This window comes from Protopterus annectens, chromosome 2.part0 (assembly GCF_019279795.1).
Source record: "Protopterus annectens isolate FY-2018-M chromosome 2.part0, PAN1.0, whole genome shotgun sequence".
Lineage (NCBI taxonomy): Eukaryota > Metazoa > Chordata > Ceratodontiformes > Protopteridae > Protopterus > Protopterus annectens.
The window spans coordinates 1,348,294,387-1,348,307,290 of record NC_056728.1 but is presented as its reverse complement, the minus strand read 5'-3'; the positions used below and the strand labels follow the sequence as shown (position 1 = coordinate 1,348,307,290).

Sequence of the window (12,904 nt, the reverse complement as noted above, 5' to 3'; positions counted from 1 at the left end):
ATTTACATTCATATATCAAATGGCCCCCAAAACGATATCTACATTATGTACACATCTAATGTCTCGCTGAGAAGATGGCAAAACAAATAAAAAAATACATGACAGCTATAGTACCTTATTTCAACTTGCTGCTATTAGAGAAATACAAAGACTCCTGACAAGTCATACTTTTAACTAATGGTTTTCATGTAATGATCATGTGTTTTCACATGCAGGATACCTTCCCAACCCCTTCCCCATAAAGGTATCTAATCTCTATATACACTTTAGATGACTGACTGTGAGAAAAGTAAAAAAAAAAAATGAGGAAAATAATTTATTTCAACCTCTTGTTCTTAAACATGTATACATACTACCAGTACTGACAAGTTGCAGCAATTCGGCACAACTCATTTTCGTACTTTGTCTTTCTAACTGGCTCCTTATCCATAGGATTATATCAAGTCTGCCCTGAGTGTTGAGAGGTGCTGCACTCCAAGTTAGGTGAATGCACATTGTCCCCCCCTCCTTGCTACAAGTAACTACTGTCCATACTCCCTTTTCTCCCAAAAAGCCATACCAGTGACTATTTTGCATAACTCATGTAATTGGCTTTTGGTTTCATGCACCCCCCAATACACACATACATAGCCACTTATGGCCATCACCTCTCATAAGCAATTATCAAAATTGTGAAATAACAGCCATACTAATCACCACAAATGTATTTCAACTTGGACCTTTCAAGCATAATGCTCTCTCCCCAGTGTCCAACCAAGCCATAGCTATGATTACTTGGGTATGATAATCCTAACCACACTTTCAATTCATGCACCAACTGCTTACTCCAATGCATAAACACTTCTGATGACTGACAGTAAACATCAAAAGTGGTAAAAAAAAAAGTTACCATAGCAATGTAGATCAAGTTACTGCTGCAGGACTGATGATATGGCTTTGTCCTTAAACAGCTCACCAAGACAATAACTTTTGCCATAGCTCTCAGTCTCTTAGTACAGCAACCTAGAACAAAACTAAACATTAAGGAGGGGGACAAAGGTCCATAATCACTGTCAATTTTGAAATACTCCTCTTTTGCCATGTACAAGAAACTAGCTAGGATAACAGGTTTTACATTAGCTTTTGTTTTTCTTTAGAATATAAAATCTGCAACTCAAAAGTCTGAACCCCTTCCTCTACACTCCAAAATCGTATACCAGCATCCACACACCCCCAAAATCTTCCAGGACCAAGTCCTGAAAGCACTATCCAAAGGCCAAGAACACATTGCTTCTATGGAGGCCTGATAACTTACTAAGATGCCTACTTTGTCAGACTGAAACATGACTTGTCAAACTCCCTATAGAAGCTCTTCAATATCAGCCTCCAATATCAGTTTGTATCAGACAAGTGCAGAACTGTAACAGTCACCCCCTTGCACAAAGGTGGGGCATCAACTGACCTGGGCAACAAAAGACCTATAAGCCTGATCAACTAACCTGGGCGACTAAAGACCTATAAGCCTGATCATCTGTAAAGCTATGGAAAGAGTCGTTATGGAATTAATAAAAAAGTATATTAGCAGCCCACAAACTGTAGACTTGAGCTAGTTCAGATTTATCAATGGCAGATCATGCCATGACTGCTTCAAAAAGGTTACGGAAGGACTGGTTGAGAGAAAATCTGTATACACTGCATATCTAAACCTCGGAAAGATTTTCAACACCATACTTCACTCTGTGACCAAAAAAGAAAGAGAAAAAAACCACACTGGAAACAACACACTTAGAAGTTAGCGCTTTCGTTTACTTGAATGTTGTAAACTTCTTCAGACAATCAAAATTCAATTCACAAACCTTAAGTACAATTAAAATAGTGATGTCATCAATTAAACAAACAACCCATCTCATTTTAAAGAAACAATTGACAAGTATAATGAAGTATAGTATAAAATACAATAAATAGTACTAAATAGCACAAGAAATTCATTCACAGTCATCAAAAACACAATATATGCCTGATGAGAAAAGTCTCTCATCTTATTAAGGCTTTTAATTTTAAAATACTTTTAATGGAAATTACATCGTTGAGCCCTGGTGGGGTTGCAGCATTCAGTTTTAGTTGCCACAACACTTCTTTCTCCTCTAATTTTAAACAAATAGGGCCACCCTTACCATTATCTGAAACCTTATCAATTATTAAAAACTGAAATTCATGTCCTGGAAAGCTAAGCACATGTCTAGCTAGTGCATTGTTAATGTTCTTCCTCCTGATAGCATAATAATGCTCGTAAATTCTATTTTTCAAGGATCTATCCATTTTGCCCACATAAAAAGAAGAGCATTGGGAACATAACCCTAAATACACTACTCCTCTGGTGTTACAATTAAATTTGTCATTGATGTAAATTTTAATTTTACCAACTGTTACTGAACTAGTCACTTTGATGTGTTTACACCAAGTGCAGTTCTCACATTTGTACATACCACAGTGTGGTTTATGGCAGTAAGGTTTACTGTGTTCTAATATAATTTTCAGATTCATTCCCCTCCGGAAAGTAATCCGGGGATGTTCGGTAATATATTTGTTGACACTTTGATCTTCAGACAAAAAACACCAGTTTTTACAAAGAATAGATTTTAACAAATCAGCATCTGAGGAAAATGTAGTGATGAAATTCAAACCAATCGACCCATCAGTCCTCAAATGATTTTGGGGACATTTATCTAAATGTAGGTGCCCTAAATCTATCTGTGTTCCTACATCAGTTCTTTCTTTGACTAATTCTGGCATAGTGTTCAGCTCCTTGGTGTTTAAGATTGGCTTAAAACTACCACTGGTCCTTTTATTTGAAACTTCCCCGATCAAATTGTTGATCAACCCATTGGGGTAACCATGTTTCACAAACATATTCTTCAGAGTTTCACATTCTTGAAAAAAATCATCATCCAAAGTTGTCATCCTGGAGGCTCTAACTAATTGTCCCTTAACAACCCCTCTCTTCTGATGTTGTGGATGGCAACTGGAGAAGTGTAAGAAGGCATTAGAGTATGTTGATTTTCTAAAGATTTTGGAAGTGAAACTCCTTCTACCTAAATCCTTTCTTAGTTCTACATCTAAATATGAGACCAAGTCAGTTTGAAATTCCCATGTAAATTTCAAAAAGTTAGTCTGTTTCTCTATTCCATTCAAAAGGTTACTAGCTGAAATGTTGTCACCCTTCCATAAGATGAAAATATCATCCAAATATCATGTGTACTATGCAACTTTGTTCTCAAAAATGGAGTTGGTAAACAGGTAATGTTTTTCCCAGAATGCCATTACCACATTGGCAAAAGTTGCACCACAGGGAGAACCCATAGCTACACCAGTTTTTTGTAGGTACAGATGTCCATTAAACAAAAAATAGTTGTTTTTGAGTACTAATTCCAACAAATAAATGATGGTATCAATGACTTGGCCCTCTAGGTGTTTCTCCAACAAGAAATCCCTTACCTATTCACAACCAACATATTGTAAAATGGAGGTGTATAGGTCACATACATCAGTCGTAAGGAAGTTGAGATTTTCATCAAAGGGAATTTCATTGATGGCTTTTAAAAAAGCCCATGAGTCCCTACAAATCTGTTTTTCCCCTATTAAGGCTTCCTTTAACTTTAGATCCACAAATTTGCACAACCATAGGTTAATGACTGTCGTCCGTCAATAATTGGACGAAAGGGGGGTTTAACCAAGTTTTTGTGAATTTTGGGAAGTCCAAATAGACTTGGAGTGATTGGATAAGCAATCTCTAGGTACTTAAACAAATCCATGTCAATCCGTCCGTCTATAAAAAGATCTCTATTGAACCCCGACAGTTTACGGTAGGCACCGTTGACTTCATTCAGAGAGACTTCCGAATAAGCTTCACTGTGAAGTAAAGTTTCAATGTTAGAAATGTAATCATCCTGGTCCATAAAAACCAGTCCACCCCCCTTGTCAGGTTTCATGATCCAGATGTTTGCAAATTTCAACCCAACTAATGTGTCCCTTTCTGTTTGAGTGATGTTAGTTTCATTAGGCTCAAATGGTCGGTGTGAGTGAAACATATTCCTGATGTCATTCTCACAGACTTTTTCAAAAAGGGCTATGGTAGGATGTAAAATTGGGTTGAACACACTAGCCACTCTTAAATCATTTCTGAGACTAGAAGTGTTACTCAGTAAAACATTTAAGTTAAGTTTTCATGTGAAAATTTTAAGGTTAACAAGTGTTCTTTCAATTTTACTTCTGCAAGTTGGAACAAAAGTAAGACCTTTAGCTAGTGTGTCAATAAGAGTCAAATCAGGTAAAAACTGGTGTTTTTTGTCTGAAGATCAAAGTGTCAACAAATATATTACCGAACATCCCCGGATTACTTTCCGGAGGGGAATGAATTTGAAAAGTATATTAGAACACAGTAAACCTTACTGCCATAAACCACACTGTGGTAAGTACAAATGTGAGAACTGCACTTGGTGTAAACACATCAAAGTGACTAGTTCAGTAACAGTTGGTAAAATTAAAATTTACATCAATGACAAATTTAATTGTAACACCAGAGGAGTAGTGTATTTAGGGTCATTTATCCAATGCTCTTTTTATGTGAGCAAAACGGATAGATCCTTGAAAAATAGAATTTACGAGCATTATTATGCTATCAGGAGGAAGAACATTAACAACACACTAACTAGACATGTGCTTAGCTTTCCAGGACATGAATTTCAGTTTTTAATAATTGATAAGGTTTCAGATAATGGTAAGGGTGGCCCTATTTGTTTAAAATTAGGGGAGAAAGAAGTGTTGTGGCAACTAAAACTGAATGCTGCAACCCCACCAGGGCTCAATGATGTAATTTCCATTAAAAGCATTTTAAAATTAAAAGCCTTAATAAGATGAGAGACTTTTCTTATCAGGCATATATTGTGTTTTTGATGACTGTGAATGAATTTCTTGTGCTATTTAGTACTATTTATTGTATTTTATACTATACTTCATTATACTTGTCAATTGTTTCTTTAAAATGAGATGGGTTGTTTGTTTAATTGATGACATCACTATTTTAATTGTACTTAAGGTTTGTGAATTGAATTTTGATTGTCTGAAGAAGTTTACAACATTCAAGTAAACGAAAGCGCTAACTTCTAAGTGTGTTGTTTCCAGTGTGATTTTTTTTTCCTCTTTCTTTTTTGGTCACACAGTATACAGTTTTTGTTTATTTGTTTTCGTGGTTTATGGAGGTTAATCCTACAACTGGAACGCAAGTGTTATTTGAGAGCCCTGACACAGTTCGTATGAGCTCCGAACAAGGAACTAGTAGTGACTTGACAGCTATGGGGAAACTAACAGCCCTTATTGAGCTACTCTCTCAGCGAGTGGATCGCTTAGCTCATCAGGCTGCGACAACCCTACCTCAGAGTGAGGGAAGCAGCACGCCTTTGACCGGCACAAGTCCAGCATAGAATTTGGCGTCCGGAAGTGGTGAATGAGCCCTGGGATCGCAGGATCAGGGAAACACCAACGGAACCCTAGGATCGCAGGATCGGGGAAACGCTAGAACAACGGCTTCCAACTCAGTTGTTTTACCTCTTAATGAAGTCCAGTCACTTGTGTCGGATGGTACGAGGAGTCGTGTGGATTCCAATACGGTTAACTCTGCTGCAGTAAGTGCATTGACTACTTTACCGTCTTTGAATGACTGGTTAAAAGAGCCAGCCAGTTTCATTTCAAATCATAATGACAGGAATAATGCTAACAATTCAGTATATTCTGAAGACAATAATGACAATTTATCCAGCAAATTGAAATTATATGACTTTAAACTTTTTAAATATAAAAAACTACAAATTGAAATTCAGTATTTGTCGGAATGTGTTAGAAGAAAGCAAGTACCTAAGGGGCTTAGACAGTGGAAATACCCCATGGGTGTGATTGCGAACTCGCTTTTTCATAAGGAACTTATTTGTTTATTCGACAAACAAATGGAATGCCTCGTCAAAGACTATGTTCGTCAAACTGACACTTTCAAAACTGAATTAGCAGACTTGGACAAGAGCATTAGGTCCGATGTAGACTTTCCTAGATACAAATTTGACTTCCTACGTATTTTCTCAAGCATGGAAAATGTGTTGGGTAGAATTCAAGGAAATAAGTTGAAAAAATTGAACAGGGATTATGACACATATGAGAAAGGGCTAGCTTACCCTCCACCCCCATTTAATGGTAACAACAGAGGCAGCCTAACAGGAATTAACAGTGTACCTGTTTTCACTGATGAAATCAATGATTTTGTTGAAGATGAAAGTGTTGGTGTTTCACAATTGAGACGTAGTGAAAGAATAGCAGATAGACAGGGAAACTACCATCTTAAACAGATTATTAACCAAAATGACAACCAGAACCAGGGTTTTCACACCAATGTGGGAACTATTTCAGGGGGTCAGCAGAACCAGAGACAGAAACAAAATCAGTGGAAAAAGAAAAAGCAGAACAGGAGGAGGCGTTAACTCCTACCTGTACGTTAAATTTGAACAACGATGAGGTCACAATGATAACAGTCAGGGCCCATGTATAATGTTAAACACCACAGGTGATTTTAAGATTTTCAATTATTCTTCCTTTGTACCTGATTTGACTCTTATTGACACACTAGCTAAAGGTCTTACTTTTGTTCCAACTTGCAGAAGTAAAATTGAAAGAACACTTGTTGACCTTAAAATTTTCACACGAAAACTTAACTTAAATGTTTTACTGAGTAACACTTCTAGTCTCAGAAATGATTTAAGAGTGGCTAGTGTGTTCAACCCAATTTTACATCCTACCATAGCCCTTTTTGAAAAAGTCTGTGAGAATGATATCAGGAATATGTTTCACTCACACCGACCATTTGAGCCTAATGAAACTAACATCACTCAAACAGAAAGGGACACATTAGTTGGGTTGAAATTTGCAAACATCCGGATCATGAAACCTGACAAGGGGGGTGGACTGTTTTTTATGGACCAGGATGATTACATTTCTAACATTGAAACTTTACTTCACAGTGAAGCTTATTCGGAAGTCTCTCTGAATGAAGTCAACGGTGCCTACCGTAAACTGTCGGGGTTCATTAGAGATCTTTTTATAGACGGACAGATTGACATGGATTTGTTTAAGTACCTAGAGATTGCTTATCCAATAACTCCAAGTCTATTTGGACTTCCCAAAATTCACAAACACTTGGTTAAACCTCCCTTTCGTCCAATTATTGACGGACGACAGTCATTAACCTATAGTTGTGCAAAATTTGTGGATCTAAAGTTAAAGGAAGCCTTTAATAGGGGAAAAACAGATTTGTAGGGACTCATGGGCTTTTTTAAAAGCCATCAATGAAATTCCCTTTGATGAAAATCTCAACTTCCTTACGATTGATGTATGTGACTTATACACCTCCATTTTACAAGATGTTGGTTGTGAATGGGTAAGGGATTTCTTGTTGGAGATACATCTAGAGGGCCAAGTCATTGATACCATCATTTATTTGTTGGAATTAGTACTCAAAAACAGCTATTTTTTATTTAATGGACATCTGTACCTACAAAAAACTGGTGTAGCTATGGGTTCTCCCTGTGGTGCAACTTTTGCCAATGTGGTAATGGCATTCTGGGAAAAACATTACCTGTTTACCAACTCCATTTTTGAGAACAAAGTTGCATGGTACACCAGATATTTGGATGATATTTTCATCTTATGGAAGGGTGACAACATTTCAGCTAGTAACCTTTTGAATGGAATAGAGAAACAGACTAACTTTTTGAAATTTACGTGGGAATTTCAAACTGACTTGGTCTCATATTTAGATGTAGAACTAAGAAAGGATTTAGGTAGAAGGAGTTTCACTTCCAAAATCTTTAGAAAATCAACATACTCTAATGCCTTCTTACACTTCTCCAGTTGCCATCCACAACATCAGAAGAGAGGGGTTGTTAAGGGACAATTAGTTAGAGCCTCCAGGATGACAACTTTGGATGATGATTTTTTTTTCAAGAATGTGAAACTCTGAAGAATATGTTTGTGAAACGTGGTTACCCCAATGGGTTGATCAACAATTTGATCAGGGAAGTTTCAAATAAAAGGACCAGTGGTAGTTTTAAGCCAATCTTAAACACTAAGGAGCTGAACACTATGCCAGAATTAGTCAAAGAAAGAACTGATGTAGGAACACAGATAGATTTAGGGCACCTACATTTAGATAAATGTCCCCAAAATCATTTGAGGACTGATGGGTCGATTGGTTTGAATTTCATCACTACATTTTCCTCAGATGCTGATTTGTTAAAATCTATTCTTTGTAAAAACTGGTGTTTTTTGTCTGAAGATCAAAGTGTCAACAAATATATTACCGAACATCCCCGGATTACTTTCCGGAGGGGAATGAATTTGAAAAGTATATTAGAGCACAGTAAACCTTACTGCCATAAACCACACTGTGGTATGTACAAATGTAAGAACTGCACTTGGTGTAAACACATCAAAATGACTAGTTCAGTAACAGTTGGTAAAATTAAAATTTACATCAATGACAAATTTAATTGTAACACTAGAGGAGTAGTGTATTTAAGGTTATGTTCCCAATGCTCTTCTTTTTATGTGGGCAAAACGGATAGATCCTTGAAAAATAGAATTTACGAGCATTATTATGCTATCAGGAGGAAGAACATTAACAATGCACTAGCTAGACATGTGCTTAGCTTTCCAGGACATGAATTTCAGTTTTTAATAATTGATAAGGTTTCAGATAATGGTAAGGGTGGCCCTATTTGTTTAAAATTAGAGGAGAAAGAAGTGTTGTGGTAACTAAAACTGAATGCTGCAACCCCACCAGGGCTCAACGATGTAATTTCCATTAAAAGTATTTGAAAATTAAAAGCCTTAATAAGATGAGAGACTTTTCTCATCAGGCATATATTGTGTTTTTGATGACTGCGAATGAATTTCTTGTGCTATTTAGTTCTATTTATTGTATTTTATACTATACTTCATTATACTTGTCAATTTTTTCTTTAAAATGAGATGGGTTGTTTGTTTAATTGATGACATCACTATTTTAATTGTACTTAAGGTTTGTGAATTGAATTTTGATTGTCTGAAGAAGTTTACAACATTCAAGTAAACGAAAGCGCTAACTTCTAAGTGTGTTGTTTCCAGTGTGTTTTTTTCTCTTTCTTTTTTGGTCACACAGTATACAGTTTTTGTTTATTTGTTACCATGCTTCACTCTAATTGGCTCACAAATAGAACCCAAAACTTTAGGGTGGATGGCTTTACCTTCTCCAAAAGACCTGTTACTAATGATGTACCTCAGGGTTCGGTCCTTCAGCCCCTCCTCTTTGGCATCTACTTCTCAGGGGTCAAAGTTAATGCTAAGGTCTTATAGCTGACCAAGTCTTTAGATGACTAAACTTGGTACCATCATGAACTCTCCAGAAGATACCAAGATCTTTCAGGAAGGCCTTTCCTAAACAAATAGCTGGTGTCAAAGCCATGGACCAAAACTAAATGTCAAAAAATTTATAATTACAGAATTCAGCAAGCATGACATTCCCTGCAACTACCACATTGACACATACCCATACAAACTGACCCAGTAGTAAGGAACCTGGGAACTCATATGGACAATGTAATTTAATCACCATGTATCCACTGTTGTAAGGAAATCCTTTTTCACTGCACAGCTAACTAGTAAGGGCATGGCATCCAGGTCCATGGAGTGATCATTCCACTGCATTCTGCACTCATTAGGCTGATCATTTGAGTATACTGCCCTTTCAGTGTGTACCTATCCAAACACCTGATGCAACTTGAGTGATCACAATGTTTCTCATTAAGAACATTAAGGGTCTAAAATCACAAAAGCTACACCGACAGTCTCAAAGTCCTGTCCCCCTTTTTGGTATCTTACAGGTTAGTGAAGGATAATCTTTGTCTCTTTTACCCAGGACTTAATGAACATCTGTAACTATTTTATTTATTCATGAGTTCACCAATCATGTTTTTTGCTTTTTTTCCACTAATTAATAATTTAGTATAAATAGACTTCTTTTTGGCTTCTTTGTTTTATCACACTGATGAAGGCTTAATTAATTTCTTGCCGAAACAGGTCTGTGAGTTTGAAGTCTGTTGAACATGAAAGTGTAACTTAAAATAAATAACTTTTTCACAGCCATTCAGTTGCTGGCTTGTATTTTTCTTCTTGGAACCTTGCTTTGGCCGTGCAGCTTTCTCCTTGCAGGGGACTGATTTTACGTTTACACTGCCTTTACCTTCCTGCTGGAGATCCATGGTGTGCTGTGTGGATTTATCGGTTTTGGTGAACTTTCATGGAATTGTCATATAGAGATTTTTTACAATACAATGAATGCCTTCAGTTTGTTTTATGTGCGGTTGATGTTTATACTACGCTAGTCGGAGTTGGGCACTGTCTTCGTTAAGGGAAGAAACAGCGTTTTATCTTGCTAATTTCATCTGGCCTATTTTCTTCGCGTTTTCTTCAAATCAGAAGGGGAAACATTTATGTGAGTGAACCAGCGATGAACAGTTGGTGCTTATGAACTAGCGAATTAGTAAACTAGCGATTATTATAAATTCTTTTCAGTTTATGACTGGGTTAATACCAATTCAGTCTAACTTGCTTTTTGCTTGGACTTAATTTATATTGGATGGTTCAATTTATTTTTTGTAAACCATACGAGTGTTTTGTGTCGCTTTTTTGCACACTAAGGAGTGATTTTTTGCCATTTTTCATTATGTGGTACTTAGACGAGTAGGAACTTTTTTGTGGACACTGTCTATATTGGGTGAAGAAACAGCATTCCATGGGGCCTACTTTCATCACGTTTTCTTCATATTACAAGGGAACCATTTACATGAGTGAACAGCGATGAACATTTGATGCTTGTGAACTGTCGTATCACTATCTAGAGTCGAATTTCATCACTTGCTTATAAAGAACAGGGATATTTGACATACGCCGACCATTTTTGGATGGTTCAACTTGATTGTATGTACACATAAGCGATTTATGTTGGTATTCGGCGGACTTGATTAATATAAGTGACAGTTGAATCTACCATATTGTGGGACTATAATTGCTTTAATATACATTTCTTATAATTTTGGTTTGTTTAAAAGAAATGCTTTAAATAATGTGAATATTGGTTTATAACACTTCAACATTGATAACATTGTTATATTATATGACATCTTGCTAGTATGCATATCATTTATGATTAGTTTAAACAAGTTCTTCAGCAAGTTTATTTGTGCATATTTATTCAGTTTTCTGCAGTTTCTGTGGTTATGACACACTTTTAATCATGGTCTTATAGGCTTTATTCATTCATTAGATTATTAGAATTATTTACATAGGTATATATTTTTAATATGGCCAAATATTTCATCTTGATTTATTCTGGTATTAATATTTGGATTTTCTAGTATATTGCTGTATGATTATACATTTCTGTTTTATAAGTGACACACAAGTAAAGAATCTTCTAATTACTTTTTATTTTTCATTTTTTTCTCTTGTGGTTATACCTGTGGTTAAATCTAATTTTGATTAACATCCTCAGTCTGATTGAATACCATTTACTGATGTGAACTTTATGATTATAATATCACCATTATTGTCCTGATTTGGACGTGGTTTGTGACTACATTTTACATAAAGTGATTGGTCCTATTACCATTATTGTCCATTTTCATTCATAAACAGGACGTGGTGTGGTAATTTGTTCCTTTAATATGGATCTTCAAAATATTCTTTCTGGTCTCTCTTCTGATAGGGAGGACCTGGCAGCATTTGGTATTGGGATTTCTTCCCATAAGTCAAGCAATAATAATATTGGCAACACATCACAGTGTTGTGAAAAAATGTTTCATGACTTGAATAAAAATATGAGAATGCTCAGATCTTTTGTATGGCATCTCAAGCTGTTTAAGGCTTATTTAACCAAGGGTATAACCCCGAGAGGCCTTAGGGTTAAAATACAACCTTTGGTGGCAGATCCAGATGATATTTTACTGAATGAATAGCACTCTATTCAACAGGAATGTTCTCTTAAGTTTGTTGATTCACTTTCAAGATATTATGCCAGAATTACTGACAGAGAATCACCTAAGGTTGGCAAACTTGTTGTAGATTGTGAAAAACATACACAGGACAGTTAATTTCCAGGTTTATTATCTAAGCTCAGTAAAGATCTTTTTACCTTTGAAACACAACTTAAAGAAAGAAAGGTTAAGAAATTTATTAGTGATCAATCTGATTATGAAAGGGGGCAACCTTTTAAACAAACTAAATTTGTTAAATTTGGAAAACCATCCAACATGGATAATCCTTATCCAAAACGTAAGAGGCCAAGATCTATTTTAAAAAAAACATAAAGGTTATGATACCCATTCTGATACCACTGATGTGGACTATTCTTCTGGGACTGATAATGACACATTGCACACCATGGATTCTCCATCACCCAAACGTAATAATTTTGGGACTGCTTTAGGCCAGCCAGGAGGGGTAGAAAACACCGCACAAGTCACAAGTCTGAAGAACTTAATGGAAATGCTTACAAACAAATAAATACTATTACTTATGACAATGTATACAATATTTCTGATATCATTTTAACTGAACAACAAACTACACTTCTCAATAAAGGACTTTCATTTATTCCTGTTTTTTTTTTGTTTTTTTGTTCCGGAAGATACCTTTGCTCAGGATGTATTAAGTTTCTGTAGATTGATTAATCCTAAATTATTTTTTCAGGGTGATCAATCACTTGGTTTACCTTCAGATGGGTTTGGATACCATCCTTCATCCTGCATGCCTCCTATGCATCCAACAGTTAGCCTATTTGAACAGAGTA

The 12,904-nt window shown here is 36.0% G+C and overlaps 1 protein-coding gene across 1 annotated transcript in view; it reads right to left on the bottom strand.

The window, feature by feature from the left end:
* BBS7 (Bardet-Biedl syndrome 7) overlaps nucleotides 1–12,904 on the bottom strand; it is a 1,778,061-nt gene that overhangs the window by 226,415 nt on the left and 1,538,742 nt on the right. The window lies entirely within an intron of this gene.